Source organism: Protopterus annectens, chromosome 10.part0 (assembly GCF_019279795.1).
Source record: "Protopterus annectens isolate FY-2018-M chromosome 10.part0, PAN1.0, whole genome shotgun sequence".
NCBI lineage: Eukaryota > Metazoa > Chordata > Ceratodontiformes > Protopteridae > Protopterus > Protopterus annectens.
The window spans coordinates 573,114,510-573,139,715 of NC_056744.1; the positions used below are offsets into that span (position 1 = coordinate 573,114,510).

Consider the following 25,206-nt stretch of genomic DNA (forward strand, 5'->3'; position numbering starts at 1 on the left):
CTACGCAGGCACCAGCTTCCGAAGAGGCCATTCGCACTACTGATTCTAGACAAAAACTGACGTCTTCTCTTCCGACTACCATTTCTCAGAGACCGATGGATTCTGTCAGGCCACTTCTAGGAATTCTGCTTCTAGCCACCATCTTGCTACTGCTCCCCCACCCCAAGCTCAAATGCTTAAAATGGCATAGCATCTCATCTACCTTATCTGAGGTACTCAAGCCCCCACTCCAAAAAGGAAAAGGGTTCCTTCTCCAGAAATTATGACAGACCAAGAGTCTGAGGAACCTCATTATTCTGCCTTTGAAGAGAAACAGCAACCCTTAACTGTTTGAGGATTCAGATGCAGAGGAATCCATCCCCTCTGCCTCCCCTCCAGAGGACCTCTCCTTCGGGAAACCCTTCACTCCCTCAGGGAACATTTTCAGTGGGAATCTCAGGACTACCCACAGTCAAAGAAATGACTTAGAGAGTTTCTGGACCTGCCCCAGCACAGACCCCTGGCCATCCCACTTATTCTAGAAGTGGTGGATGATGTTTTCCTTGAATCCAGTTTAGCCCCTGATACCCTGCCTCCTGCTTCAGCTAAACCTGACAGGTACTATAGAGTACCAGATTCTTGCAAATACCTGTACAGGAACCCTGCTGCAGACCCTGAGGTCATTACACAGGGACCCAAAGGAGCTAAGACTAGTTCTGCCAAGAATCCTCTTCCTTCTGGCAAAGACTCCAGAGCTCTGGACAGATGGGGTAAGAAAGTATACACCTCTGGAACCGTAGCTATCGGAGCACTCAGTTGTCAGTTCCATATGTTAAAATATCAGCAACACACTTTGGAACAAATAAAACAGAAGATTGCTACTTCTCCTGATGGTGCCAACTCAAAAGAGCTGGCAGAATTACTACACTCTGCTTGTCAAGTGGCCAAGCACTCATTACAATGTGGATATGACGCCCTAGAAGCCTCTAGCAGGGCAGCAGTGACAGGATCTGTTATTAGAAGACATGCATGACTGAAGGAACAACCTCTCCCTGATCATGTCAAGTCTAAACTTATTGATGCACCCCTAGATAAGGAACGCCTATTTGGGGAAAAAGCAGAAGCGGTGCTTAAAAAGATGAAAGACAAAGCAAACCGTATGCAAACAGTAAAAGATTTCTTTCAGGTTCAACCGCCCAGATTCAGCAGGAATGTCCCCTATAAGCACTGGACCTTCCCTGCACCCAGCAGACATGGCCAGAGTAAGCCTCGCAGGGACAGGACATCAAGGCCCTTATCCCAGGACCAGCAAAGAAGCAAATAATGGACCACTTTTGCTTCTAAGACAGGGAGTTCTAAGCCAAGCTTCTAGGGTAAACACTCGCAATGACTCTCCCTCCCCCTCTGCCCTCCTTTCACTCATCTACAACTAGGAGAAAGGCTCACCTTCTTTAAGGACAATTGGGTCTCTATAACCAAGGACCAATGGGTATTAAAAATCATTTCCCAGGGATATGGATTCTCCTTCAGCGAACTCCCAGTTCCAAGAGATTACCCAGACCTCCCCCCAAACCAGAGGGCAGAGGCATTAAAACCAGTAAAAACCCTAATATCCCAGGGGGCAGTAGAACCTGTCCCTCCGGATCAAACAGGAAAAGGTTTTTACTCCAGACTATTTCTTGTTCCCAGAAAAGAGGACACTTGGCACCCCATCCAGGATCTATCCAAACTGAACACTTCCTTAGTGGTCCCCAGATTCAAAATGCTAACCTTGCAGCAGCTCCTGCCTATGCTTGCACAAAATGCCTGGCTGGTGACACTAGACCTAAAAGATGCCTACCTCCACATCCCCATCAGGGAATCGTGCAGAAAATTCCTGCACTTCAGAGCAGGCAATCAGCACTTTCAGTTCTCTGCACTGCCCTTTGGCTTATCTACTGCTCCCAGAGTATTCACCAAATGCTTGGCCCCAGCTATAGCATTCTGCAGACAGAGAAATGTACAGATTTACCCTTAACTGGATGACTGCCTCATTTAGGCGAACAGCAAAGAAAAGTTGCTCCAGGATCTTCTCTTTGTCAAAAAACTCCTAGCTTCCCTAGGGTTCACCATCAACAAGAAAAAATCAAAGCAAAACCCCAGCAGGAAAATTGTTTTCCTGGGAGCTGTCTAGACACAGCTACCCTAATGGCCTTCCTATCCCCAGAAAAGCAGTTTCCTGCCTCTCTACTTCACCCAACTGGCTTCCAGAAGTCACCGCACTGCGAGGAAGTTCCTGCAAGCCCTGGGATGCATGGCATCTTGCATCCCTCTCACCAGACTTCACATGAGAAAGCTTCAGTGGTACTTAAAGAACCTTTGGTGTCAGCACTCTCAGTCCCTAAATACCACTCTCCCACTGATTCCTTGCATAAGGGATGAATTTCTTTGGTGGGCAGAGGCCTGTGTCATGAACAAGGGTCTTCCCTTCATCCTCCGCCCTTCCGTCCAGACAATCACCAGTGACGCCGCAGACATAGCTTGGGGCATTCACCTAGCAGGCAGGTGTACCCAAGGCCTTTGGAATGCCCAGCAACTTCACTTGCACATCAACCAGAAAGAAATGATGGCAGTGCAAAATGCTCTGACTTCCTTCCAACCCCATCTCAGGCCAGGGGTCCTCCTTATAAAAACAGACACCACCACAGTAATATGGTACATCAACAAACAGGGGGGCACACATTCTTATCCCCTGTGCAGGTTAGCCATGAGTCTGTGGCTTACAGCCACCTCCATGGGGCTACACCTGATTGCTCAGTACTTACCAGGGATCAACAACACACTGGCAGACCACCTAAGCAGAAACTTACTGGATCCCCACGAATGTCAGATCCACAGAGAAATCTTTCTGTAAGTCACCCAGGAGTGGGGGACCCCAGAGGTGGACCTCTTTGCCTCACACCACAATCACCAGGTGAACAAGTTTTGTACCAGGGAGTATCACCTCCTAGCATGGAAGGTGAATGCCTTGACCTTCCCCTGGTGCTCCCTCTTTATGTACATATACCCTCCTCTGCACCTTCTTCCCAAGGTTCTGATCAAAATAAGAGAGGAGAGGCCAAAGGGCATTCTCATCACTCCAGATCGGCCCAGACAGCATTGGTATCCCTTACTATGCAGTCTGACCTTACAGCCCCCCAAGCTGCTTCCTCTAAGGTTGGACCTCTTGACTCAGGAGAAGGGGAAGGTACTGCACCCGGACCTACAGTCTCTCAAACTTTCAGCATGTCTCATACACTAAAAACTAACAAGAAGTCACTGTTAAGCAAACAGGTCCTGGACATCATCACAGAGGATAGAAGGCCCAGCACAAGAATATCTTATGGAGGAAAATGGAAAAGATTCTGCTCCTGGAAACAATCAAAAGGGGCCAATACCTCCCAGCTTTCCATCCCTCTCATCCTGGATTACTTAGCAGAATTGCTCAATAGTGGCCTCTCCTTCCCCTCTGTTAAAATCCATGCCTCGGCCATCTCTGCCCATTATGATTCAGACCCACCCTCTTCTCTCATCCTTTCATTAAGCAATTCCTCAGAGGGGCTTCTAATAGCAGGCCTCCCAGAAGACATCCTACTCCTCTCTGGGATCTGAATTATGTGTTAGAGAAACTAACCTTACCTCCTTTCGAACCTGCAGCTTCAACAGAATTGAAATACCTATCCTGGAAGACTGCTTTCCTACTAGCTATCACGGGTTTGAGAACTTCAAGCTCTCATGGCTGTCGAGCCCTTCATAATTTTCCATGTAGGCAGAGTCTTCATGAGGACTAACCCATCCTTTATGCCCAAGGTGGTATCGAATGTGGCCCTTAACCAGGCCATACACCTTCCCACCTTCTTTCCCAACCCTCAAAACAGGGGGGAAAGAATTCTACACTCACTAGACATGCACAAACAACTCAAATACTTTCTGGACCACACTAAGCCATTCAGAAAAACTGACCAGCTTCTTGTAAGCTTTGCCCCAGGGGCAGAGGGGAAGCCCATCTCCAAGCAAACCATTTCCAAATGGATATCAGACTGTATCCATTTTTGTTACAAACTATATGGGAAACCTATCCCTAGGTCAATCTGTACCCACTCCACTAGGGCAACCTCCACTTCCACTGCCTTCCTCAGAGGAGTACCTACCCAGGGACATATTGGAAGAGGCCACCTGGACCTCTGTCCATACCTTTACAAAGCATTACCACCTACCTCTCTTTTTGAAGTTTAGGGCAATATTTGCCTTTGCAATTCTGCAGGGCCTCCTGACCCATACCTAGGACTCTATCTGTCCTTCCATCCTTTACCTCAGCTTTGGGAATCCTCCCGTAGGTGATGACTGCAACAGTGAAACACGAAGAACATAGTGCAGTTGTGTACACTTACCATAAATGTAGATGTTTGAGTGTATTCACTGTTGCAGTCTTGGTTACCCTCCTTCTGTTCCCCTTTTCACATCTTCCCCCATAGGTCAGGAATGTCTTTGCTAACATTTTATTTTAACATGACTTTTAAGGATTTAGTTATGTTTTCCTTATTCTGTATGGAAAAACCATTGGGTCCATTCTAGACTTCACAGCTCACATAGTTGCTTTTCATGGTCTTGGAGAAGAGGTCACAAATCAGGAAGTTGTGACCTTTTAGAATTTATTTTTTGCATGGGACAGGACATCCTGCATTCCTATAACCATTTACTTACTTATATTAACTCCTAAGATAGATTGCATACCTCTGGGGGAAAAGTAAATGCCCTGTCCACAGTAGTATGCATTATCACCTTTTATGTTAATGGCATTCTTTCCGCTGCCACAAATGAAACACCTCTAGATAAGCTGTGAACTATCAGACCTTGCCTAAAGCCAGCAGGTTAGTTGTTTGATCCCTCAGAATGTGAAATTTTAATAGTACTTGCGGCAGTAGTTAGCTTGACTTTAGTTATATAAGGGCTGTCTCCCTTTGTGTCTGTGAAATTCTAACACATCTTTGCTTGTTTCTGTAACTTACTCATCTTTTTTTCTGCAAGTGCGTAACTGAATGATCACTTCATTTTTTATTGATAAAAATAGATCTGATGATGTCTTCTCATTCTTCCTCAACCTGTGGTTTTTGGATCTGACCTTGAATCTGACTTGGCCGCTTTCCAAAAGCTTAGGCTCTGAAGCTTGAACTCCCCCTACCCATAATACCTCACTCACCCCTGGTTACGTCAGATGTCATTTGCCACTCTTAGGAGAAGCATTGCGGTCTGTGGTCTCAAGCTCTGGTGAAAGAGTTTTTTGAGCTTTAACCATAAGGTAATGCATTTACTTTTTCTAATTTTTTGGGTATAGCTTTTTTTTCCCTTTTTTCTACCCTACCTTCAAAAAAAAAAAAAAAAAACTATAGTTTTTACTGTTTAGCATATGCTGGCTCATTCTTGGAGGTAACTTCTGTTTTTCTTCCCTGTTTCTTCTTTCGCTTCTAACTGCCTTTTTCATGTGACATCCAAGAAACTAGATGTCAAAAAGTGCACTTCCTGTGGGCTCAAGATTCCCTTATCTGATGTCCACAGGGAGTGTGTATATTGTCTTGGCCCTGCCCACCTTGATGTTTCCTGTAGTGTCTGTGAGAGCTTCCATCCTGGGGCATTGGCTGACATATGCAACAGGCTCATTCTAAAGGGCCTTCTACCTCCTTTAGCCTCATTAGCAGGTTCATCTGCAGGGACTCGGTCCCCTCCCAAGAAGCACCATGAAGATAGGAAGCACAGGAAACATTCCCAATGAAAGTGTGCTTCATCATCTTCTGATGAGCCTCCAGGCAAGGCTCCCAAGGCATCAGGTCACAGGGCTTTGGATCCAAGTAAGTCCAGATATTCCTCTTCTTGGCCCGTCTTTGAACTCCCTACTCTGTTCCCAGGTTCGCCTCGCATAGAGAGGTCCCCGAGGATTGTGTCCAGACATCCTCCCAGAGCATCATCTGGACAGATTGATGAGGCAGTTCTTTCAGATGCAGATCCAGATGGGGGTTTTACCAGCCCTGTCCTCTACCGGGATCACTTTAGAACCCTAGCTCCTTCTCCAGTCTGATCTGCTGTTTCAAAGATCTTGGATCCAAGTTCCCCAAGAGCCAAGGTATCGGAGCCAATAGTGGATGTCACTTCAACCCTGGCACCTACCCTGACTCGTTTGGTGCCAACTATCCCAGAGCAGAGTGGCTGTTGGAACCGAAGCCTCAGCATTGGCTCTGGGGGATTGACCTCAACTCCGAAGTTTTCGGAGCCTTCGCCTCCCCTCAGAGCTTTGGCATTCATCAGCGCAGCTCTGGCTTCCCTCTTGGAGCAGAGGGCTGGTTATGTTTGGGTATCGTCTGTCCTGGCAGTTTTTGTTCTGGGGAGAATGATCATTGGCTTCTCCAGCCCATTCTGCTTTTGAGGAGATGGAGAGGGACCTCTGCATGCCCAGGAGATCCTCAGCTCCCACCTTTTCAGAGTCACTTCTCTCCTCTTTGGAGATTGTGTTTGAGACTTCACCACTGCTCCCCTCAGGACAGCCAGCCCAGCAAAGCCTACAAGCACTTCCAACTTTGGAACCCCAGATGTCTTCCGATATCTCCCTGGAACACCTCACTAAAGAGATTCCCTGGAAGAGACGATGCAAGAAGAGGCATCTCGAGTCCCCAGAGGAATCAGTCACTGAAGATACCGATTTTTGAGGAAGGGGAAAAGTCCCCCAGATCTCCACCTGAGACACATCTTAAAATCCTGCACCTTAGGTGGTTCATCTTCCCAAAACCCGACCTGGAGGAATCTGTGTTCTTTTGAGGCTTTCTGGCCCCCCGCTGATGCTATTGATCTGGTGTCAGGCAGGGCTTGGCAGGATCCCGACACTGTAGAACCGATAACTAAGCATGCAGACAAAATCCTCAGTGCTCCCCCTCTCCCCCTGACCAACCCCATTGGACCTAGGGTATTCTGGTAGATGCCGTGGTTGTTATGGCAACCACTAAGCAGGAGCTAACCCAGGAAAGCTCCTCGGTCCATCCCCCTAACAGGGAGTCTAGGGCGATGGACAGATTTGGCAAGAGAGTTTACGGCTCATCTACCTGTACTCTATGAGCCTTAAACTACCTTTCCCATTTTACCAGGCTACAGATGGATTTAATCAAAGAACTCTGTAGCTTGGTCCCAGAGTCCATGTCTGATGAGGACAAGAAATCCTTCTCTACCAGACTGGCCACTCTGCAGTCTATATTGAATCCGTCCATGAGGCTAATCTCCCATGCGGCGGAGGGTACCCCTAGGGCTGCCAATTGTGGCATTGCCATTAGGCGTCATGCCTGGATGCAACTGTGTGATTTCGCTGAACCCTTCAAGGCATCCTTCATCAGTGTCTCTTTTGATGGATCATCTTTGTTTGAGCCCAGTTTTAGAGGCACAGTGTCCCATAGCAAGAAAGATGGAAAGATTCTGTCTGCCATCTGGATTCATCCCCCCCCGCCAGAGATCCTTCTTCAGGAATCCTTGGGTAGTGGGGATCTGTGGTTCAAAAACATCTCAAGAGTCCTTTGCAGGAGTAGTAAACAAACAAAAGAAAAGAAACCAAAAAATAAAGAGGAAAAGTCACAAATCAATAAACAAGTAAGCTAAATTTAAAATTATTTCCTTATCCAACAAGACATACTTCATCACTGAAAATCTGATATAATAGACACATAATTAGGGCTTATCATACCCATATGACTCAGATAAATATCAAACCAAGAATTAATTTTAAAATTAATTTAGTTAAAATTACCATTTAGTAGTTAAAAATATAAAACCAACTAACTTAATTTTAAAATTAAATACAAAAAAACCATAATATATATTTACTTCTTAAAATGTAATATACTATAAATAAAAATATAATTATATTAACATAAAATAAAATAAATAATATATAATATATATATATAATTATATATAAATAAATATTTAAATAATTAAATTATTAAAAATTTTGGTTAATAATAAAATAAAATATTTATTATATAGTATTAAATTTGTAAATATATATATGCATATTATATATATATATTATAAATATATATATATATTTTTAATATTGGTTATATATATTACATATTGTTAACATAAAATAACAATGTAGCATGTAATATACCAACAAACATGTAACATACTACAAAAAAATATGAACATTATTTTTTATTGAATGTGTATTAACATGATTTTTATTTTAAATTAATTAATATTTTATTTTATTTAGCACATATCATTAATTTATAAATTTATATCATGTTTTGTTTTCATTAATGCAGTTGCATTAAAGTTTGTTTTTAGTTGCCATCCCCCTCCACATTCCTTTTCCTTTTTTCTCCAACTCCCCCTAGGAAACCTTGAACTGTGTGTTCACGCATTTTGCTTGAAACTGTAGACAGATTTTAGTTTTTATGTGCTTAAAGGTGTGCGAATTTTAGAAAGGCATTAATTAGTTCACTGCCTGTGTTCCAAATTAAAAGCACGATGCGCACTTAGCAAGATACACAGCACTCCCATGACTTTCAATATTATTTTTCATAATAATACGGTATATTACGGTACTATATTTTGTCATTAATCAAGCTATTACAATAAATAGAATGAAATTATTCTTTTTTCTTCTTGGATTCTTTTTCATGACTCTGATTCTAAATCCTCTTTTTTTTGATTCTCAACATCACAAAGACCTTATAAACAAATTTTTTAAATAAATAATAATATCTAAATAAACATTTAGAAAAAATTTTTTTTTTTCTTTATTAGTAACCTTCCTTCCATCAGGGGAAGGGGTGGTTGAAATTAATCCAGCTTCGAATGTGTTCATCAAAAGATGAAGCATTGAAGAAAGAATTGGGTGAGAAGTTGAATGAAAGAAATCAGAAAATATATAAATAAAAAATGGGTTAAAAAATTATAAATGTAAAAAGGACAAAGACAAAAACCCCCATTTCAAGGATCTGTCCATAATGATTTTCCAAGGATCCCTAATAATAAAACATTAAACACTAATACTGTTTGTGACAATTGATTTAACTAATAAATTTAGCAGTGGCAATTGCTTTAAATTCACTAATAGGGCAGATAACAACATAATTACTAAAGATAATTGCTAAATAATTGGGAATGCAAAATGAAAACATTAAAATGATCAAAAACATAAACCTATATAATATAAAAAACTTTATAAAGAATAAACAGCTTATAAGAACCATAAAACAAAAATCCACAAATAATTCAAAAGCCCAAAAGTGGTTGTTTGTAGTATTGTGTTGTAAAAACAATTCAAACACACACATAACAGTGGGGTACATAAAGTACTAAATTAATGAAAAATATAACTGTGAAAGTCAGGGAAGTAACTGTGAAAGTTGCAAAGAAATTGCTCTATAATATTACAAGATTTGCTTTGGCATTGAAGCGGCGAAATATTAGTGCTACATAGAACATATATATTAAAACAAATAAGTAAAAATCAAACTTAAAAATCACATAGCTAAAAAGTAAAACAACTCACTGAGATTTATTGTTGTTGAGAGAAATTTAATGTTGTTGAGAAGCATGGTGAACCCTACTACAGGAATGTGAGAAAAAACAACAGAAAACAAATGTTTATGGCAACTAAAACAAATGCCCATGCATTTCCTATAATATATGCTAATAACTTAATTAAAATAGAATAAAATACACATTCCTGTAAAAAAATAAAAATAGTTTGGGTTTCCTTTATAGTTGTTTCCATTGTTGGTATATATGTTATTGTTATGTATGGTTTATATTCTAATATTTTTTAATATATACATATATATTATAATATAATACATAAATGTATTTATCATATATATTTATTTATCATATAATAATATTATTACATACATAATATATTTGAGCAACAACATACATTTATTAGCAATTAATTTATATTTATATTTTTTTTTTAATTATATATATATATAATATATATTATATTATTTGGTATGATAATTATTATTCAATTTTTTTTTATATTTATGTATTATATATATTGTAGTATTGGTGGTAGTAATTTAATGGTATGTAAATGGATTGTAATAGTTTTTTGTTTGTTTGTTTGGTATTTGGTTTGGCTTTTTTGAATTTTGATTTCAATTCAAAGTAATAACTTAACTAATTGGATAATTATTTATGAATTATTTGGGTATTCAAAGCCATATATATAAGTCTCTCTATATATGTGTATTTGTATTTGAAAGTGCATGTATTTGGTGCATGAAAGCGCTTACAAGTAAAAGGATTTAATCAGTACCTCAGCTGGCGTGATTTGTGACCTGTTCCTTTCTTCTTTTATCCTTTGCAGGAGTCACAGGGAGAATATTCCTCCAGAGGCAAGGGGTGGTGGACTGTTGCAGTGGTAGATGCTGCCCATGTGGCATGGGGGAGCTCCGCAAAGTCAAGGGTCTTGGATTTCCTTCTCAGACAGACCCTTTCAGTGCTCCTAAGGGATTGCCCGACTGTCCTTCTCTGTAGCCAGTTGGGGGTGCTTATGGTTGCACCCAGACGCTTGGCTAGCCATCACAAACAATCGGTGGGTGCAAAGGATGGTTTCCAAAGGATACCTAATTCCCTTTTCAAAATCCTCCAAACCAAAGACATCTCTGCCAGATGCTCCACCCAATCAGAGAGAGGCACCGGAGTTGGAAATCTCAAAGCTGCCACAGAAGAGAGTAATCCAGAAGGTCCTGCCATATCAGTTCAGATCAGACGATTACTCACGGTTGTTTTTAGTACCAAAAAAGACAGGGGACCTCAGACCCAACTTGAGTCTAACATCCGTCAGCAAGTCAATAAAAAGTACAAAATTCAGGATGGTCATGATCCAGTCCATTCTACCTCTCTTGAAAATGGACGACTGGATGTGCTCAGTGGATCTGAAGAATGCGTGCTACCACATTAAGATAAACAGGCACTCCAGAAGGCACCTACCCTTCAGGCTGGGAGCCATTCATTACCAGTTCTGAGTGCTTCTCTTTTGTCTCACCACAGCCCCCAGGGTGTTCACCAAATGCATGGTGGTAGTTGCAACTCATCTCAGACTGCAAGGATTCCATGTTTTACCATACCTATATGGCTGGCTCCTAACTGCTTCAACCAGCCAGGCATCTACTCATCCAAACCAGGGAGTACCTGTTACAGCTAGCTCCAACCTTGGGCATAACAATCAGTGTAGAAAAATCCCAGCTTTAACCAGTTAAGTGCTAGATTTCATACAGGCTTATTTGGATACGTCCAAGTCCTTGGCCTTCCTTACTCCAGACAGGATTGCAAACCTAAAACTACATGTCAGACAGATGTTGGCAGTCTCAGCTGCTCCAGCCAAATTAGTACTCAGGGCCCTAGGTTCCATGGTTGTCTCACGAGTGGTCTCTGTACCAGTCAGTGGCGAACATGATCTTCTGCAAATGGGGTCAACCTTGCTGTGATCTTTTCATCTCTCCCCATAAAAACAAGTACAGCAGGTTCTTCACTTTGATTCCCCCTCTGGAACAGTCACCCAGGGATGTTGTGGTCCATGCTTGGCCTCCCAGATTGCTTTATGCCTTTCCCACTCTCCCCTTAATCCTCAAGTTTTTTCAGAAACCCTCCCGGTTGAAGAGCAAAGTGATCCTCATTGCCTCATTTTGGCCTCAGCAAATCTGGTTCACCTTTCTTTAGTCTCATCTAGTTTGCCCTCCATGGGTGCTCGAACTATGTCTGGATCTACTTCCCATCCATCAGGGCAAATTTATTTCGATCTTCCAGGTCTGAAGCTAACTGCATGGTTTCTCCAATTCCAGTGATGGCTAGATCTGCAGACTTTCATCCAGAGTCCGTAATATTCTGATCTCCTCCCACAAATCTTCTACGAGACAAATTTACAAGAGCAAATGGAAAAGATTTTATATTTGGGCTAAACAGCAGAGTTTAGATCCCATTACTGCTCCTGTTCTGGCAGTCTTCGATTTTCTAGCTCATATTTTCCATGAGGGGGCCGGTCATTCCACAATAAAAGTACAGCTAGCAGCCATTTTGAATTTTCATTTAGGAGAAAATGTATCTTTTTTAGCCTTATCTGCATTGTGCAAGGTGTTTCTTAGAGGGACCTTCCTTCTTCGTCATCTTGTCAAAGATCCAACACCCCCTTGGGATCTAACTATGATTTTCCAGGCCATGGTTCTTCCTCCCTTTGAACCTTCAGCCAAAGTAGACTTAACATTTTTATCTTGGAAGACCATTTTTCTGGTGGCTATCACTTCTGCAAGATGAGTGTCTGAATTGCCAACCCTGTCCTCTAAATATCCTTGCTTAATTTTCTGCAAAGACAGAGTGACGTTACGTACTAATCAATCCTGTCTTCCCAGAGTTGCGACTGAGAGTAATGTAAATGGTTCTTTTCCCCTCATTTCCAAAGCACAGGAAAATACACATTTCACCTGTTAGATGTCCACAGACAGTTGCGTTTTTTTCTAGACAGAACTAAATCTTTCAGAAAATCTGACCAACTTTTCATATCCTTTTCAGATGCAAAAAAGGGCAAACCATTTACCAAGAACACCTTGGCTAAATGTTTAAGAGATTGCATTTCGAGTCCAAAGATGCTCCGTTACCTCAAATTAAGGCTCACTCTACTAGATTCATGACAACTTCTCAAGCCTTTTGGGCCAAAGTTTCAATTAATGACATTTGGTCAGCTGCCTCCTAGTCTAATTCTCACACCTTTATTTCCCACTACAAATTGGACATAGTGTCCAGAAGCAGAGCTGCTTTTGGTTCTGCAGTGCTCCGGAATATCCTTTCATGAAGGCCATCCAAGGCTTGTTGTAGCTGGTGACTCTGTTCCACAGGTTGAGGAAGAATGAGAAGACAACATCAGATAAAGAAGTTATGTACTTACCATAGCATTCCATCTCTGTTGTCTCTCTCATTCTTCCTAGACCTTCAGTCCCTCTTTCCCCTATAGGAATCTCTGTTCCTTGTTGAGCTTCTGTTCTTTCTTTTTTCTTTGTTAGTAGCTGTCAGAAGTAGTTGTGCTTTGCCTGTATAGTTTATTGTTGCCAAACATGGTAGCAGCAAACTCAATCTGAGGTAACTAGGAAGGAATGAAGCATCATGGGTAGGGGAGGAGCTCAAGCTTTGGAGCCTAAGCTTTTGGAAAGATGATGAGTTGGATCTGAGGTCAGATCCAAAAACCACAGGCAAGGAAGAATGAGAGACACAAAACAGATGGAATGTTATGGTAAGTATATAACTTCTTTTTTTTTATTTTCCATTTTCTGGCATACTATTGCTTATAAAGTTTTCAAACTGAGTTCATCGATCTAGAAGATTTTAATAAGAAAAATTAAGTACTTTCTGTACTTTGTGTGTTGGTTTTATGTCTAAAGTATTTTTGAAAGCTAAGTACAGTAAACTCTGTTAACCGGAACTCAGGCAACTAGAACTGTCAAGCAACCAGAAGAAAAAAAAAATAAAGAAATACAGTACAATTTTCATGTGCTGCACTTTTCTTATGTTTTTAGAGTTTTAGAGTTTTAAAAAGGAAGATGAGAGTAAATTCCTTCTTTCCCCAACCTAAGAACAAGCCAAACCAAACAAATAGTATAGGATACAGTATTAGGCCTGTTTTTAAAAGTAACTGTCAAGCAACCAGAAACTACAAGTATCAGGCATCTACCAATCCCCATGGGTGCCGGTTAACCGAGAGTTTACTATAATGCTTTTTTGTTGTATACATTATTAATTTTTTGATTCCACCAGCAATGTTTTTTTGTTGTCTTTTTCTGTTGTAACAGCCAAGACTTGCACAATCTTAGTTATCCCCACAGTATGAGGAAATATTCCCTTGCTCAGTTGAAGTGGTGAAACACATTAGTTTGGTTTTTCTGTCATAAAATTATTAGCAGTGCCCCTTTTAATCCAAGCTTTCATATCTGAGTAAGTCATGCATTTGCACCTACCTTTTGGAGATCACCTCTAGGCACAAGCCTGGACTAATGCCCATTAACTTGAGAGCTGTGTTCTGCTTCACTCCCACCCCGATTCCCTAACTATGCCCCCGCAAATCATCCAGTAAAATTTGATATGATGTCCAACCACAGTCACACCCTCAAGACTTACATTGTAAAACATGCAGCAAAGTCAGTACTACAGTATTACTGGAAGTCTTAACAACACCCATATACAACTTCTCAAATAATCACAACACATATCCAAATAGTAAAATGTTCCTCCTGTAGCAAATGGCCCTGTTTTTCTTTCTTCATTCCTCTTCAGGTCTGTGTTTGGCTATCAAAAAATAAAAACCCGAACGGCGAAATACTGAACGAAAGACAGTGAAACCGATAATTACCAAAGAATGACATCAATGAAAAAAAAGTCATTGAATGGCCATAGTTGGACAGCATCGCAAACACAGCCAACAAAGGTGAGGGGCTGTGCCCCCCACACCTCCATAATTATATGTACCAACTCCAACGTCACACTATAGTGCAGAATAGGGCAAATTTAAAAGGTTTCCCTTCACTTATCGTGAACATCACATTACTTCCTGATTGTTAGCCAGCTATATCTATTTGATGAATTTATTTTCGATTATGTCGTCGTTCGGTAATTGTTGGTTTCCCCTGTCTTCCGTTCGATATTTCTCTGTTTGGGTTTTTATTTTTCGGTAAATGAAGATAGACCCTCCTTTTCACCTCCCTCACTCATTACAACCAATACCAAACATCTGCAAAAACCACTTACCCAACCCATTATCATATCTTCATGCATTACCTCTACTTCCATAACTTCCACACCAACAAAGCACCCCCAGAGTGCTCCAATAATCAGGCTGAATCCATTCCCAAGTCTACCAGATTCATGATCACTCTTCTGTATAATTGCAAAGACTCAGAAATATGTTTCTCTCTCCCTAAAATTCCCAAAGACACTTCTTTCAGACTATCCTCCATAATCTTTATACTCCTTCTGAAGACTAACTTTGAATCCACCCTGGGTCCAACAACTACCTTTCCTCAACAACAAAACCACTGTTTCCCCAACACTGGCCTGCACTCTCCCCAATGCCCATGGCATCAGAAACAAGCTAGAGTACCTAATTGCTTTAATCTTCATTTTTTTTTTTTTTTTAAAAAAACACCTTTATTGAATTATCACTTTGTGACATAGGCAAATTTACATTTATAGAAAAGTAATCAGACTGTATTAACAAACATTAACAAATGTACTTCACATATATTGCTGTATATCATATCAGTTTACCTTTATATTACCAAGAATGACAACTATGAACGCACTATTGTGTGACTTTAAACTGCAAAAACTAAAACGTCTAACATCACCAAAGTTCGAAATCAAAATCTGGAAAACCAGATTCGATGATTTTCGAACTAGAAATTACACTACACATCGTTATGCAGGGGGGCTACACCCCCCCTACTTTAATATACTAACTCCAAGATCGCACTACAGTGAGGGAAAGGGTTCATTTCCCGATCTCCACTATAGTGCGATTTGCACCTGAAATGCCAAATCTGCAATGAGCGAATACCAGTGTACATTCGCTCATTGCATATTCGGACCATTTTTTTTTCGACATTCTGTGATTTTGAAAATGCACTTTCGACCTTCTTGGGATCGAACTTGTGCATATCAGTAATATAAAGGTAAACCATCATATCACCTAAGAAACATTACATAAATGATTCAATTACTGCCCCTTTTTTTAAACAAGAAACGTCTTTATTAAACCATCACGTATGACATAAGCAATCATACATTTATATAAATGCAAACAAACCACACTGACATAATCCTAGTTGCAAGCATTTTACAGCACAAACCATACTGACACACTCCCATTTGCAAACATTATACATCACTTATAGTCTACCTAGTCATTTTCAGTCAAACATTACTCAGCTTATTTAAGTCCTGCCTTCTTTTAAACCTCATTCCTCCCCTGTATGTATTGTTCTCACAATTCCTATTTTTTCCTGTGTAGTTTGCTTGTACCGTTTTTAAAGATCTCTATTCCAGTTGATTTATTTATGTTACTGTACTCACTACTTGTAATATATTTTTGGTTTAGATTTTGATTACCATTTTCTAGTAATTGCTTTTTTAGCAGCCACCGTAATTAGACACAGCAAAGCCTTACCATGTCTAGACAATTCAGATTCTGTATCATAGCGAAGAAAAATCGTCTCCCTCATCACACCAGTCTGCCCACAGTGCATCCTGCAGGGAATCTTTAAAGTCCACCAGAGTGCTTGGTAAAACAAGACTCAACCAGCTTCCAATACTTTCTAACCTCCTACAAGTGTGTCAGTTTTGTTAGGCCAGGTAAACTATCTGGAGAAGGTTTCTAATTTTATATAAATATAACCCAAACTCAAAAGTCATTCCATAAGAAAATTCCCCATTCAGAATCCAGTCCTAACTGAATTCTCCTAAAATTTTCAACTGATCGCTGCAGCCTTTCTAACACTTCCTTCTTCCCAAAATAGATCACACATCAATAACTTCATGAATAACTGTCTCAAAAATAACAACAGTCATTCTAGGTGACTTCCTTAATTATCTTGGTCTTTATCTCCCAACATGGGTTAGGTCTACTTTAGCTCACAGAAGAACTAATAAGACCTAACCTCAGATCCCCCAAGTGTTCTACTCTCAATATCACTATTATAAACATACTAAACTCCTTCTCCAACGTAAACCTTCTTCCACCATCCTTGTGTGACCACTGCCCAATCACTTTTACGATCACCATCCATTCTGTAAAACTACCACCAATATTAAAAGCCTTTATAAACCAGTGTAGTGCTAATATTAACAAACTCAAAAAGTTACCCCGTCTCCTCCAGATGCCCCTCAGGAAGTACCCACATCCATCACTGCCCCAGCTATCACTAGAGCGCAGATGCTCAAGACACTCTTCAAGGCCAAGAGCACTGCATCGCTAGGTCCCTATAATATCTTTGTCTATCTCTTTAATAGTATGAAATATAAACTACTGAGACCCCTAGAAACACTATTTGACCACATCCTTGAAACAGCTTTATGCCAAATGAATGGGAGGATGGAAACAGTTATCCCACTACACAAGGGTGGGGCATCCATAGACTTGGGAACTTATCGACCAGTAAGCCTAAGTAGCCTGACGTGCAAAGCTATGGTGAGAATAATCAGTGAGATCTTAAATGACAGCATATGTAGCCTACAAACTTTGGACCCAAATTAGTTCAGGTTTGTCAGGGGCAGGTCTTGCTTACTCAACCTGGGGAACTTCTTTGAGAAGGTCACCAAAGCAATGGATAAGGCCAAAATGGTGCATACTGCCTACCTTGACCTGGCCAAGGCATTTGACACAATAACCCACTCAAGCATTGTAGAAAAATTATCTAAACTTGGTATAAACCCCTACATCAGCCATTGGATAGCTAGCTAGCTTACAGACAGGACCCAAGAAGTTAGAGTGGAAGAATCTTTCTTCGCAGAAAGGCCATTTACTAGAGGGAGTCCCTCAGGGTTCTGAGGATGCTCCTGTTTGCCAACTACTTCAGTGAGGAAAGGGCTAACCAACCAAGTTTACAGTTGATTACAAATTGGGTGCAGTCATTAACTCCTCAAAGATACAAATATCTTCCAAGAAGGCATGACACAGACTAATAACTGGTGCCAGAGTTGTGGTCTAAAACTCTGTGCCAAAAAAGTCCATCATTCTATCTTTCGGAAAGATAGCCACCCCAACAAACTACTACATTGACTATACACACCTAAGAGTAGGATCTCAAGTCTGAGATTTGGGAACACATGTAGACAAAGATTTGACATTTATTTTATTTATTTTTATTTATTTATATTTGTTGACCGGGAGTGTCCGACTGGACGTAGGTCCATTTTCTGCGGAGGCCCGGGGAGAAAAGCTCCACAGTTAAAATAAACAGACAGTAGTTACATTGGATTACATAGCGATTAACAATTTACATAGCGATTACTTACAACATATTTACAGATGAAGAACATAGTACATCAGTAGACAACTAGAATCTTTATCTGTGAAGTACATAACAGACATTAACAAATGTTTCAAGAAGATGTTCCTGCTGTATAATAAGTACTGGCTTATAAGCATCTGAGCTTGCTATAATCAAGGTAGTTAGTGGAGTGGAAAGAAAGGTAGTGGTTGGATGGGGAGGGTGATATTAGAGTAGGAGTTGCAAGGGCATAGCCAGCATGTTTTTAGGTGCGCTTTTAGTAAAGTTTTGAAGTGGGTGCATGATGGTATGGAGGTAATTGTGGGTGGGAGGGAGTTCCATAATTTGGCTATGGTGCAAGAGAATAGTGCTTCACCAGCAGAGTTATTGGCTTTAGTGATCTGCAAGTGATTTTTGTTGCTGGATCTTAGTGGTCTGGTGGTGCGATAGGGTTGGAGTATATTCTGGAGGGATGGGACATTTAGTGGATGATTTACTAGTTTGTGGGCAAGTGAGAGTTGATACCATTGAAGGAGGTGAGGGAGTTCAAGCTAGCCCAGTTCAGCAAGTGAGAGACAGTGGTGACTACGGTAGGATGCCCCTGTGGCAAATTTAGCGATTTTGTTGTAGCAGGTCTCTAGCTTGTTTAAATCGCATTGCCTTAGGTTGGTATATATTGGACAGGCATAAAGTAGGGTGGAGATAAGGTGGGAATTTGCTATTGAAATCTTTGCTGCTTTGGTGAGAAGTTGCTTATTTCTGTATAGCGCTCCTAGTTTATTGTGGACTTTTTTATGGTCAAGGATATGTGAATGTCAAATTTTAGTTTATTGTCTATTTCCACTCCTAGCAATTTGGTGTGTTCATTTGGGTATATAGTGGTGTTGTCTTTTGCTGTGATGTTAAAGTGAGAGATGTTTTGTGTATGTTTGGTGGGTTGGAAGATGAGTAGTTTAGTTTTGTTTGGGTTGAGTATTAATTGGGCATCGGATAACCAAGTTTCAACAGAGGAAAAGGCTTCCTGTGTGACTTTTTGCAGTTTGGGTAGGGACTAGGCTGAGCAGATGATGGTTGAGTCATCTGCATATTGTATGAGTGTGCCATGTTTGGTGGCAGAGCCTAGATTATTGGTGAAAACAGAGAAGAGTAGGGGTCCAAGGATGGATCCTTGGGGAACCCCTATGGAGACAGGTAGTTGGGGAGATATGTCATTCTGCCATACAACGGATTGTTGGCGGTCAGACAGGTAACTCTGAAACCAGTTGGTGACTGATTGTGAGAAGGATAGGTTATTGAGGACAGAGATACGTTGTTTGTGTGGGACCATGTCAAATGCTTTAGATAGGTCTAGGAAAGTAGCAGAGGAGAGATAGCCATTGTTTTTATGCTGAAGGATAGTGTTAGTAAAGGAGAGTAAGGCAGTGGTGGTGCTATGGTTTGGTCGGAAACCATGCTGAGTATTGGAAAGGAGGTTGTTAGTAAGGAGGTAGTCTGAGACCTGAGAGTGTATACATCTCTCTAGTATTTTGGAGAGTGGAGAGAGAATAGCTATGGGGTGGTAATTGGTTAGTTCTGTGGAGGGTCCGCCTTTGTGGAGGGGAATTATATGTGATACTTTTCACAGTGTGGGAACGTAACTTTCTGACAGAGATCGGTTAATCAAGATGGATACTGGGTAGGCCAGAGCATCAGCTGCAATTTGTAGGTATTCGCTTGGGAGGTTGTCTGCTGCTAATCTGGTGGGCTTAAGTTTAGTTAAGAGTTTTTTTATGTTGGAGGTAGGTACAGGAGAAAAAGAGAAGGCAGTGGGGAGATTACTAGTTGAAGGTGTGGGTTGGAGGGGAGGGGGTTGTGTTGTTTAGCTAGTGATAGTATGGTTTGTGTGAAGTGTGTGTTAAATGAGGTAGCAATATTTTCTGAGGAGTGAGGGATGTTAGGAGGAGGGGGGTACTGACTTTACCTGGGTGGAGGATGGAGTTTATGGAGGACCAGAATTGTTTGGGGCTGTGTTGAGAGGAGGATGGAGTTTATGGAGGACCAGAATTGTTTGGGGCTGTGTTGAGAGGAGTCTAGGGCAGACTGGTAGTATTGGAATTTGTCCTGTTTTATTAGCTTTTTGACTCTATTGCGTAGTTCTAGGAATTTCTGTCTAGTTAAGGGGGTTTTGGTTTTGCGCCATTGCTCCCAGGCTTTATCCCTGTTTTTCATTTCTGACTTAGTGGTTTTCTGTAGCCATGGGGAGGGTTGTGCTTTGATTCTGGAAAGTCTTATGGGGGCATGGTAATTAAGGATGCTCAGGAAGGTAGTATTAAAAAATTCAACTGCGTCATCAAGGCTGAGGTACTTTAGAGGATGCCAGTTACATTCTTTGAGGGATGAGATGAATGTGAGTGGGTTAAAGTTTAGTTTTTTACATATTTGACGATAGATGACAGGTTTAGCTTGGTATAGGTATTTTTTGAGTAGGAATGTTGGGGAGTGATCACTGAGGCTGTCTGATAAGCAGCCTGTTATATATGACTGGGGGCTCTTACTGACTAGTATCCAGTCCAGGGTAGTGCGCTTGCTGGAGTTTTTATTTATCCTGGTTGGTGACTGGACTAGTTGGGTGAAGCCATGAATTTGACCATCATGTGTCTACTGTGGTGAGGAAATCTTTCTGTGTTGCACAACTTTTAAGCAGGGGTATAGCATCTAGATCCAAGAATGTCATTTTTCATTTGTACTCTGCTCACATAAGACCAGTCATTGAGTAAAGTGACCCCTCTGGTATGTACTTAGCCAGGCATATGTAATAACTGGAGCATCCACAGAGATTTCTCACAGTAAAAATACATGGTGTGGAAAACAAGCCCCGTGTAGATCACCTCACAGTCTTGCCCTTATATTCAGTCTCCTACAGACTGCTGACAGGATATCTATGCCTGGCCCACAAACATCCTCCAGTCCAGCTTTAATGGACCTGTTGCACATCAGTAAAACAAATAGCCTTGGGAATACCTAATCCTTGCCTGCAACATAAATAGGACATGCTGGATGGACAGGTAGGTGTCTCACAGGTTCCCGCTTCTTATTCACCTCTGGGACAGGCTTCCCATCCATGTGAATCAGTGTTCATCCCTGCACTTATTCAAACAAAACTTAGATTAGTGGATGGGGAACCATAAATATACCCCTAGTCTGGCATCTATGTCTCTGTTAGAGGAAAATACGCTTGTAAATGCCCAGTCACCCATGCCCATGTAATGGTATGTATTGTACCTCCCCCTTTTTGCCAGCAATTCGTGTGTTCTAGCAGAATTTTCTTGATTTTCCTGTACTCTGAGGAATGAGTTCAGATTCAGACAATCTCAAAAGTGAGGAAACTGTTTTGAAAATCTTTTGACATGTTGAATGAAAGTCAGAACTTAGCTCTCCATGTAGTGTATGATCTGCCTGACAAACAAGCATGTACATCTATAGAACAAATTACTGTCTTAAGAATTGAGAACTATCAGGTGATGTCAGGCTTCATTACCTTAAAGCTATTTCCATCAGTAGCCTTCATTTAATTAGTTTTTATCCAAGGCAAAATGTCATAATCACTCAATATACTAGGCAAAGTATTAAAGGATGTGCAGATCAACTATGCTCCATTATGGCAGCTATCTTCAACACCTCCCTTGCTCTAGAAAATGTACCTTCTTGCTTCAAGGTAACAGATATCATCCCTCTTCCCAAAAAAGCCAATCCCTCTGGCCCGAATAACTATGGACTGGCTGCTTTAACTTCTAACATCATGACATTTCTGGGAGGATTGTTAAAAAGCACCTGTCAGCAATTCTACCATCACGATTCGATCCTCTGGAGTTCACTTATCGGGCAAACAGGTCTACTGCTGATGCCATATTGGTGGCATTGCACCTCTCACTTGACCATTTAGAGGGAAAGAACAACTATGTTAGACTGTTGTTCATAGACTTCAGTTTGGCATTTAGCAATGTGGTTCTGATGCAACTTATCAATAAGCTAGTCAACCTTGGAATTAACAAGCACCTTTGTAACTGGATCTTAGACTTCTTGATTAACAGACCACAGAGGACACGTGTAGGAAATAACACCTCGGGGTGCATAATTCTCAACACCGGTGTTCCTGAGGGATGTGTACTCCACCTGCTGCTGTTCACCATCCTTACTCATGACTGTTCTACAACACACAGCTCCAATCATATCATCAAGTTTGCAGATGACACCATGGTCTGGACCTCATCAAAGGAGAGGATGAAAGAGCGTACAAAGATGAGGTCAATTCTCTGATCGATTGGTGTATGAGAAACAACTTAGATCTGAACATCAGTAAAACAAAGGAAGTTATCATTGACTTCAGGAAAAGGTCAACTGCCCACTCATCGCTCAAGATTAATGGTGAAGAGGTGGAAAGGGTTAAAACTGCAAAATCTCTAGCAGTACACATTTCAAAGGATCTCTCTTGGACTGTGAATACTGGTCATTTGGTCAAAAAAAGCACATCAACATCTCCAATTTCTGAGAAGGCTCAGAAGAGAAACACTGCCATGTACTGTTCTCTCTACATTCTACAGGGGAGCTATTGAGAGCATTCTCACCTGTAGCTTCACTGTTTGGTTTGGGAACTGTACAGTAGCTGAAAGGAAGAAGATACAGAGAGTGGTGAGAGTTGCTGAGAAAATCATGGGTACCAATCTACCATCATTCCAAGAGCTATTCACAGCAAGGAGCTTTAAAAGAGACCACAAAATACTTAATGACTCCTTGCACCCTTCACATTACTGGTTTACTCAACTGTCATCTGGCAGGAGGTACCACAGTATTTGCTGTAGGACCTCTGGATTCATTAACAGCTTCTACCCAACAGTGATGAGACTTTGTTAACTCAGACACCAGCCCTAGTGACTCTACCACAAATTAACTTGATAACAAGTGATACATGGGGGAGGGTTAGCTTTTTATGTTCTTGTGGCATAGTCATTAGTCTCTAATTCCATTATTTGATATGTTTTAATGTTGTATTTGTTGTACCTGTGCTGCTTCTGTACTCTCATGGTGAGCTGATACTCTTAATTTTGTTTAGGTTTACACATGTGTAGTCCTAAATGACAATAAAGTTTATTTTGAATCTTTGAAAATAGAAGTGGGAAACATTGCTTGTATAAACAGCAAACTAATAATTCTTAGTATGATCTATGTTAAATTGCACACAGATAAGATGCTCACTCATTATCTGCAGATGAGTATAAAAAGGTGCTTGTCATAATCACTGTCCCTTTTTCCAGGCAGATGGAATTGTCTTGTACCAGCACTTTTCTTCTCTCATACATTTTAACCAGCACTTTCTCCTAAAAATAGTCATTGGTCATGTCAGCATAAGCTGTGCGTTGTACAGTACTTTCAATTATATGTTCAAGGATGCCTGATATTAGCCTGTCTCAGATGGACACTTAAAAGCAACTTAGGAAGATGCATGTAAAATCTATTTAAAAAAAACAATTGCATATCACGTGGCAATATAAAATAATAACTGGTTTACTAATATCTAACAGCTGTTGTCAGGCTTATTCTGAAGAGGCTTGTGGTTGAATATTCCTGATTTCCCAGACATAATTCAACAGAACCTGCTGTTATTACTTTCTTCACTAGCCTTAACCTCTTCATTGAGAATGTTGTACGGCAGCTGGCTGAATCCAAGTCGCACCTGGCAGAAACAAAATAACTGTCTATGAGTTACATTATTAAAGGAGGGGCTTGGTCTCTGCAAAATAGGCTCAAAAAGTAGAGGCAAAAGTTTACCTTATTCAGCAGCAGCTTTGCAATGCTCCGTCCATCTCAGTCCAGGAAGTCATGCTGTCTCATCAAAACAACAAGGCTTCCAGAGCTGAGGAGCTTTTTGCATAGTCTGGATAATGGAGCATTGGATAACCTACTAGTTTCAGTATCAGAGATTGTGAGAGAGAGGTTTTCCCACCCTGTGCAAAGCTAAATAGTTATTGTGCAATATATTTGGATCCATCATATTTTCTAGAAGAGTGTACAGTACAGCTTTCTTTTCTTTCTGTTCAGAATTGGTCATTCTCACCTCCATTAAGACAATTGTCCCCTTTTACTGAAGAGTTGTCCATTTTGCTAGTCCAAGGAGCACTAGAAGGGATTGAGATTTCCTATTTTAGATAATTTGTCCATTTCCTCTGCCTCTGCTGGAATTATATACATTTAATCCTGTCTACCATGCACCCAGCCATAGTAGCAGTCTCCAAGCAATGAACAAGTGATGTCCCACTATGTCTCATTGTGAGAAAATCAGATGAAGCTTCATCTGGGTGAAACAAAGGAAATAAACTGAAGCTTCTGCTGGATGGCAGAAGCAAAAAAAAAAATTCTGCAGGGGTTCAGTGCCCTCTGTATACCCCAGTTGGGTGGGTTTCTTTTTGTATATCCCCTTACTTCTGTGCTGGTAAGTCCACTGCCACACAGCCACAAACAGTAATGAAAAGCCCTAAAATTTTGAATCACTGCCAGCCCATAAGTAGTCATACCTGCAGTAATTCTGTTTTAAGAATAGAATACAAATCAGCAAGTTGCAGATTGGGAAGTGTACCCAATGAAATAAAATGAGACCCCATCCAGTTAACAGTCAGGCAAGAGTAGGGAAAGCGGAACATTTCCTTCCTTCCCTGTCCAGCTGGGTTAGCCTGAGATTCCAGGATGAAGTTAAGGGATAAAGACTCATTACTTAGGATTCATGACCTTGTAGATTAGGCTGCTTAAGCTTAAAAGTATGATGCAGATAATATTGGAATCTCACCCCGCAGTCTGAATTATAGTCTGAATTATAGTCTGTATCAGACATGTAGTACATTTGAATAGCCTTTTCCATTCCTGACTAGTGTTTGCATGCAAGGCTTGATTGGCTGTATTGGCATTTGCTCTCTTCTTATCTCATTTCAGCTATACCAAAATGCTGGAGGTAAATATAAGCCTGAATGCTCTGTCAGCATCTAGGAAAATAAAAAAGAGTTTGAGTTATGGGTTTCCTACTGCAGATGCAAAGATCAGAAAATACACCAACGTATTTTTTTAGCTTGTGACCTTTTTATTGATTTTGTTTTGCACAGTTACTGTGAAATTATGTTGGTACATTTGTCTTGCACCTTTTGAGATCGATCAAGATGTTCTG

At 40.8% G+C, this 25,206-nt stretch overlaps 1 protein-coding gene across 2 annotated transcripts in view; it reads left to right on the forward strand.

Moving 5' to 3' along the window:
* The window catches only part of SZT2 (SZT2 subunit of KICSTOR complex), a 3,556,133-nt gene that overhangs the window by 2,837,654 nt on the left and 693,273 nt on the right, over positions 1-25,206 (forward strand). The window lies entirely within an intron of this gene.